This window comes from Rhinopithecus roxellana, chromosome 13 (genome assembly GCF_007565055.1).
Source record: "Rhinopithecus roxellana isolate Shanxi Qingling chromosome 13, ASM756505v1, whole genome shotgun sequence".
Taxonomy (NCBI): domain Eukaryota; kingdom Metazoa; phylum Chordata; class Mammalia; order Primates; family Cercopithecidae; genus Rhinopithecus; species Rhinopithecus roxellana.
In genome coordinates, this window is record NC_044561.1 from 84,371,243 (window position 1) to 84,379,609 (window position 8,367).

An 8,367-nucleotide genomic window follows, 5' to 3' on the forward strand; every position below is an offset into this window, starting at 1 on the left:
TCAGCATTGTCCTGATACCAAACTAAACAAAGATGCTATAAGAAACTATAGGCTATTACCCTTATGAACATTAATACAAAAATCCTCAACAAAATACTAGCAAACCAAATTCAGCAGCATATTAAAAGGATGATACACCATGACAACATGAGATTTAGTCCTGGAATGCAAGGATGGTTCAACATATGAGACTCTATCAATGTAATTAATACACTTGTAATTGTTAAAGTTATGTGTCTACTTGGCTGAATCATGCTGCTCAGGTATGTGGTCAAACGTTATTCTGGATATTTCTGCAAGGGTGTTTTTGGATGAGATTAACATTTAAGTTGATGGGCTTTTAATAAAGCAGATTGTCTTTCATAATGTGTGTGAGTTTTACCCAACCAACTGAAGGCCTGAATAGAACAAAAAATAAACCTCCCCCAAACAAAAGGAAATTCTGTAGCGGACAGCCTTCAGACTTGAACTACAACATTAGTTCTTTCTTGAGTCCTGAGCCTGACAGCCTGCAGACTTGAACTGTAGTACTGGTTCTTCTCTCGGTCTCTAACTTACAAGCCCACCCCATAGATTTTGGACGTATTTGCCTTCATAATCACACCAGCCAGTTTCTTAAAATAAATCTTCTTCCATGTTTAGACATATCCTATCGATTCTGTTCTTCTGGAGAATCCCAACTATTGTAACATAACATTAACAGAATGAAGGAAAAAAAACATATGATCGGCCGGGCGCGGTGGCTCAAGCCTGTAATCCCAGCACTTTGGGAGGCCGAGACGGGCAGATCACGAGGTCAGGAGATCAAGACCATCCTGGCTAACACGGTGAAACCCTGTCTCTACTAAAAACTACAAAAAACTAGCCGGGCGAGGTGGCAGGCGCCTGTAGTCCCAGCTACTCGGGAGGCTGAGGCAGGAGAATGGCGTGAGCCTGGGAAGCGGAGCTTGCAGTGAGCTGAGATCCGGCCACTGCACTCCAGCCTGGGCGACAGAGCCAGACTCCGTCTCAAAAAAAAAAAATAAAAAAACATATGATCATTTCAATTAATGCAGAAAAATATTTTAATAAAATATAATACCCTTTTGATGATTCAAACACACTCAAAAAACAAGAAATAGAAGAAAACTGCCTCAATATGATAAAAGTCATATATGAAAAATGTGGGCTGGGTGCAGTGGCTCACTCCTGTAATCCCAGAAATTTGGGAAGCTGAGGTGGGTGGATCACGAGGTTAGGAAATCAAGACCATCCTGGCAAACATGGTGAAACCCCATCTCTACTAAAAAATACAAAAAAGTTAGCCAAGTGTAGTGGCGGGTGCCTGTAGTCTCAGCTACTTGGGAGGCTGAGGCAGGAGAATGGCGTGAACCCAGGAGGCGGAGCTTTCAGCTAGCCGAGATCACATCACTGCACTCCAGCTTGGGCAACAGAGCGAGACTCCATCAAATAAAAAAAGAAAAGAAAAGAAAAATGTGCAGCTATTATATTTAATAGTAGAAGACTTAAAGCTTTTCCTCTTATATAAGGAACAAGAGAAAGATGTCCACTTATACCATTTCTATTCAACATAGTACTTAAAGTCCTAGCCAGATCAATTAAGCAAAAATTAAAAAAAAAAAAAAGAAAAGGCAACCAAATTCAAAAGAAAGAAGTAAAATTGTCTCATAGATAATTTTAATTCTACATCTCATAGAAAAGACATAAATTATCTCATGGATAATATATTCTATGTATCATAGAAAAGACATAAATAAATGGAAAAACAACCTACGTTCCTCTATTGGATGACTTAATATTGCTAAGGTGTCAATACTATCCAATGTGATCTACGTATTCAATGCAATCCTGTCAATGCCAACAGTGTTTTTATGCAAAAATAGATAAACCTTAAAATTCATATGAAATCTCAAGGGACCATACGACTAGCCAAAATGATGTTAAAAAAGAAGGAAAGGAAAAATTGAAAGACACGCAATTCTTGGTGTCAAAATTTACTTCAAAGCTACAATAATCAAAACTGTGTTCCTGGCATAACAACAGACATAAAGAGCAGTGAAATAGAACAGATAGTGCAGAAATAAACAATCTCATTTACGGTCACATAATTTTCAACGAAAGTTCCAAGACCACCTGTGAGGAAAGGACAATCTTTTTAACAAATGCTGTTGCAAAAACTGGATATCCACATGCAAAAGACTGAAGTTGAACACATACCTTACACTATATAGAACAATTAACTCAAAATGGATCAACAACTTAGACCTAAAACTATGAAACTCATAGAAGAAAACATCAGGGAAAGCTTCATGTCATTGGATTTGACAATGATTTTCTGGATGTGAACCCAAAGGCACAGGTCACCAAAGAAAAAATAGACATATTGGACTTTAACAAAATTTTAAATGCTTCTGTGCCAAAGGACACAACCAATAGGATAAAAAGTCATCCCAGAGATTAGGAGAAAATATTTGCAAGTTACTTAACTAATAAAGGATTAATGTCCAAAACATAAAGAGCACTCCTAAAACTCAACAACAACAACACAACCCAATAACAAAATGGGAAGAGATTTGAATAGACATTTTTCTGCAGAAGATGCACTGTACTAAATGTTAAGTACAGTATTCATGATGCTCAACATCATGAATCATTAGGAAAATGCAAATCAAAACCACAATAAGATACCACTTCACATGTATTCAGATGGCCATTACTAACAAACAAACAAAAGAAAAATAACACGTGTGGGTGATGATGTAGAGAAATTGTACACTGCCGATAGAAATGTAAAATGGTGCAGCCAAAACAAAAAGTTAAAAAAATAGAATTTGCCAAAAATTTAAAAAAAGAATTACTATATGATCCAGCAATTCTACTTCTGGATATATACCTCCAAAGAAATGAAAGCAGGGACTCAAACAGATATTTATACACCCATATGCAAAGCAGCATTATTCACAATAGTCAAAAGGTGGAAACAACTCAAGTGTCCATCAATACATGAACAGGTAATAATTTGTAAAAAGGAAGGAAATTCTGACATATGCTACAACATGGATGAAGCTTGAAGACATTATGTTAACTGAGATAAGCCGATCACAAAAGGACAAATGCTGTATGTACAGTTTAATTTCTATTAGGTATTTAGAGTAGTCAAATTTGTAGAGACAGAAAGTAAAAATGGTGGTTGCTGGGGCTGGGGATAGGAAGAAACAGGGAGTTACTGTTTAATGGGTAGAGTTTCAGTTTCACAAGATGAAAAATGTTCTGGAGATATTAATAGATGTTGGCATTGGTTGCACAACAATGTGAATATACTTACTGCCATTGCAATATATAGTTAAAATAATTAAAACAGTAATGGCAAATTTTATGTGGCATACCTTACTACAATTAAAAACATAAAAAATAAACTAAATGCACAATTACCATATGACTGAGGAAGTGCACTCTTGGGCACTTATCCCAAAGAAATAAAAGTTTTTGTTTATACAAAAATCTGCACGGAAATGTTTATAGCAGCCTTATTCATAATAGCCAAACACTGGAAACAGCCCAAATGTCTTTCAACAGGTAAATGGTTAAATAAACTGTGGTCCATTCATACTACGGCATACTACTCCGCACTATTGATACACACATCAACTTGGATGAATCTCCAGGGAATTATGCTGATTGAGAAAAGTCAATCCCAAGGTTACATATTATATGATTCTATTATAGAAATGGAAAACAGATTAGTGGTTGCCAGAGTAAGGATGGAGGGGAGAGGCAGAGCATAAGGAAAATGGGTGTGACTACAAAAGGACAACAGAAGGGATTTTCATGGTGATGGAAATGTTCTGTATCATATCTGTGGTAGTGAATACACAAACCTAGACATGTGATAACAATGCATAGAACTAAACACACATACATGAAAGGGTGTGTGCGCACACACACACACACAAATGAACACAGGTAAAACTAGTGGAATCTAAACAAGAAGGGTTATATCAATGTATATATCCTGGTTGTAATATTGTACTATAATTTTGCAAAATGTTGTCATTAAGGGGAACTAAGATAAAGGTTACATGAGATCTCCCTATTATTTCTAATAACTGCATGTGAATCTACAGTTACCTCAAAATTAAAATTTTAATTAAAAATGATACAAGAAAAGAAGAGATGTATATGAAAAGACTCATACAAAATCTTGGAAATTAAAAAATACAGCCATGGGAAGAAGCACAATGGATGGGGTAACCTTGGCTGGATGGAGTCAAGAAAATACTCAGAATGGAAGCAGCCAGGAAAATAAAGATGGTCCAGGCCAGGATCTGAAGGCTCAGATGTCTTCAGGAGTGAGAAGTCTCACAAATGAGCGAAGTGGGATGACCAGGGGACCAGAGAGGATGCATCCCATCTAAAGAGGAATCTACTACTCACCTCCAATGAAGCAGTCCCAGTGTCACTAATTTTTTAATTTTTCTAGAAAACTATTGACTTTAATAAGAAATCTTCCCATTTTTAAATGTTGCCAACTAACTTAACAATTCTAAAACACTGTGAAGATCAAACAAAACACAACTGTGAATTATATTTTTAAAAAATTCAAGTCTCGTGCTCGCTTCGGCAGCACATATACTAAAATTGGAACGATACAGAGAAGATTAGCATGGCCCCTGGGCAAGGATGACACGCAAATTCGTGAAGCGTTCCATATTTTTAGGCAGCAGCGAGGCTGGGGGAGGGGCGCCCGCCATTGCTGAAGCTTAAGTAGGTAAACAAAGCCGCTGGGAAGCTCAAACTGGGTGGAGCTCACAGCAGCTCAAGGAAGCCTGCCTGTCTCTGTAGTCTCCACCTCTGGGGACAGCGCACAGCTGAAGACCAACAGGGGAAGTAGCGGGAGCCAGTGCAGACGCGAACGACTCTGTCTGACAGCTTTGGGGAGAGCCGTGGATCTCCCAACGTGGAGGTTGAGATCTGAGAACGGACAGACTGCCTGCTCAGGTGTGTCCCTGACCCCTGAGTAGCCTAGCTGGGAGACATCCCCGACTAGGGGCAGTCTGACACCCCACACCTCACAGGGTGGAGTACACCCCTGAGAGGAAACTTCCAAAGGAAGAATCAGACAGGTACACTCGCTGTTCAGCAATATTCTATCTTCGGCAACCTCTGCTGCTGATACCCAGGCAAACAGGGTCTGGAGTGGACCTCAAGCAATCTCCAACAGACCAACAGACAGTCCTTCTGACTGTCAGAAGGAAAACTATCAAACAGGAAGGACACCTATACCAAAACCCCATCAGTACGTCACCACCATCAAAGACCAGAGACAGATAAAACCACAAAGATGGGGAAGAAGCAGGGCAGAAAAGCTGGAAATTCAAAAAATAAGAGCGCATCTCCCCCTGCAAAGGAGCGCAGCCCATCGCCAGCAACGGATCAAAGCTGGTCAGAGAATGACTTGAACGAGAGGAGAGAAGAAGGCTTCAGTCCATCAAACTTATCACAGCTAAAGGAGGAATTACGTACCCAGTGCAAAGAAACTAAAAATCTTGAAAAAAGAGTGGAAGAATTGACAGCTAGACTAATTAATGCAGAGAAGATCATAAACGAAATGACAGAGATGAAAACCATGACATGAGAAATACGTGACAAATGCACAAGCTTCAGTAACCGACTCGATCAACTGGAAGAAAGAGTATCAGCGATTGAAGATCAAATGAATGAAATGAAGCGAGAAGAGAAACCAAAAGAAAAAAGAAGAAAAAGAAATGAGCAAAGCCTGCAAGAAGTATGGGATTACGTAAAAAGACCAAATCTACGTCTGATTGGGGTGCCTGAAAGTGAGGGGGAAAATGGAACCAAGTTGGAAAACACTCTTCAGGAAATCATCCAGGAGAACTTCCCCAACCTAGTAGGGCAGGCCAACATTCAAATTCAGGAAATACAGAGAACGCCACAAAGATACTCCTCCAGAAGAGCAACTCCAAGACACATAATTGCCAGATTCACCAAAGTTGAAATGAAGGAAAAAATCTTAAGGGCAGCCAGAGAGAAAGGTCGGGTTACCCACAAAGGGAAGCCCATCAGACTAACAGCAGATCTCTCGGCAGAAACTCTACAAGCCAGAAGAGAGTGGGGGCCAATATTCAACGTTCTTGAAGAAAAGAATTTTAAACCCAGAATTTCATATCCAGCCAAACTAAGTTTCATAAGTGAAGGAGAAATAAAATCCTTTACAGATAAGCAAATGCTTAGAGATTTTGTCACCACCAGGCCTGCCTTACAAGAGACCCTGAAGGAAGCCCTAAACATGGAAAGGAACAACCGGTACCAGCCATCGCAAAAACATGCCAAAATGTAAAGACCATCGAGGCTAGGAAGAAACTGCATCAACTAACGAGCAAAATAACCAGTTAATATCATAATGGCAGGATCAAGTTCACACATAACAATATTAACCTTAAATGTAATGGACTAAATGCTCCAATTAAAAGACACAGACTGGCAAACTGGATAAAGAGTCAAGACCCATCAGTCTGCTGTATTCAGGAGACCCATCTCACATGCAGAGACATACATAGGCTCAAAATAAAGGGATGGAGGAAGATCTACCAAGCAAATGGAGAACAAAAAAAAGCAGGGGTTGCAATCCTTGTCTCTGATAAAACAGACTTTAAACCATCAAAGATCAAAAGAGACAAAGAAGGCCATTACATAATGGTAAAGGGATCAATTCAACAGGAAGAGCTAACTCTCCTAAATATATATGCACCCAATACAGGAGCACCCAGATTCATAAAGCAAGTCCTTAGAGACTTACAAAGAGACTTAGACTCCCATACAATAATAATGGGAGACTTCAACACTCCACTGTCAACATTAGACAGATCAACGAGACAGAAAGTTAACAAGGATATCCAGGAATTGAACTCATCTCTGCACCAAGCGGACCTAATAGACATCTATAGAACTCTCCACCCCAAATCAACAGAATATACATTCTTCTCAGCACCACATCGCACTTATTCCAAAATTGACCACATAATTGGAAGTAAAGCACTCCTCAGCAAATGTAAAAGAACAGAAATGATAACAAACTGTCTCTCAGACCACAGTGCAATCAAACTAGAACTCAGGACTAAGAAACTCAATCAAAACCGCTCAACTACATGGAAACTGAACAACCTGCTCCTGAATGACTACTGGGTACATAACGAAATGAAAGCAGAAATAAAGATGTTCTTTGAAACCAATGAGAACAAAGATACAACATACCAGAATCTCTGGGACACATTTAAAGCAGTGTGTAGAGGGAAATTTATAGCACTAAATGCCCACAAGAGAAAGCAGGAAAGATCTAAAATTGACACTCTAACATCACAATTAAAAGAACTAGAGAGACAAGAGCAAACACATTCAAAAGCTAGCAGAAGGCAAGAAATAACTAAGATCAGAGCCAAACTGAAGGAGATAGAGACACAAAAAACCCTCCAAAAAATCAATGAATCCAGGAGTTGGTTTTTTGAAAAGATCAACAAAATTGACAGACCGCTAGCAAGGCTAATAAAGAAGAAAAGAGAGAAGAATCAAATAGAAGCAATAAAAAATGATAAAGGGGATATCACCACTGACCCCACAGAAATACAAACTACCATCAGAGAATACTATAAATGCCTCTACGCAAATCAACTAGAAAATCTAGAAGAAATGGATAATTTCCTGGACACTTACACTCTCCCAAGGCTAAACCAGGAAGAAGGTGAATCCCTGAATAGACCAATAGCAGGCTCTGAAATTGAGGCAACAATTAATAGCCTACCCACCAAAAAAAGTCCAGGACCAGATGGATTCACAGCTGAATTCTACCAGAGGTACAAGGAGGAGCTGGTACCATTCCTTCTGAAACTATTCCAATCAATAGAAAAAGAGGGAATCCTCCCTAACTCATTTTATGAGGCCAACATCATCCTGATACCAAAGCCTGGCAGAGACACAACAAAAAAAGAGAATTTTAGACCAATATCCCTGATGAACATTGATGCAAAAATTCTCAATAAAATACTGGCAAACCGGATTCAGCAGCACATCAAAACTTATCCACCATGATCAAGTGGGCTTCATCCCTGGGATGCAAGGCTGGTTCAACATTCGCAAATCAATAAACGTAATCCAGCATATAAACAGAACCAAAGACAAGAACCACATGATTGTCTCAATAGATGCAGAAAAGGCTTTTGACAAAATTCAACAGCCCTTCATGCTAAAAAACGCTCCATAAATTCGGTATTGATGGAACGTACCTCAAAATAATAAGAGCTATTTATGACAAACCCACAGCTAATATCATACTGAATGGGCAAAAACTGGAAA

General features: G+C 39.0%; 1 non-coding gene across 1 annotated transcript; it reads left to right on the top strand.

The window, feature by feature from the left end:
* Positions 1 to 4,608: 4,608 nt before the first annotated feature.
* Positions 4,609 to 4,715, top strand: LOC115893127. The gene has a single exon (XR_004053067.1). It is a non-coding gene; the product is annotated as a U6 spliceosomal RNA (small nuclear RNA).
* The last annotated feature ends 3,652 nt before the right edge of the window (positions 4,716 to 8,367 follow it).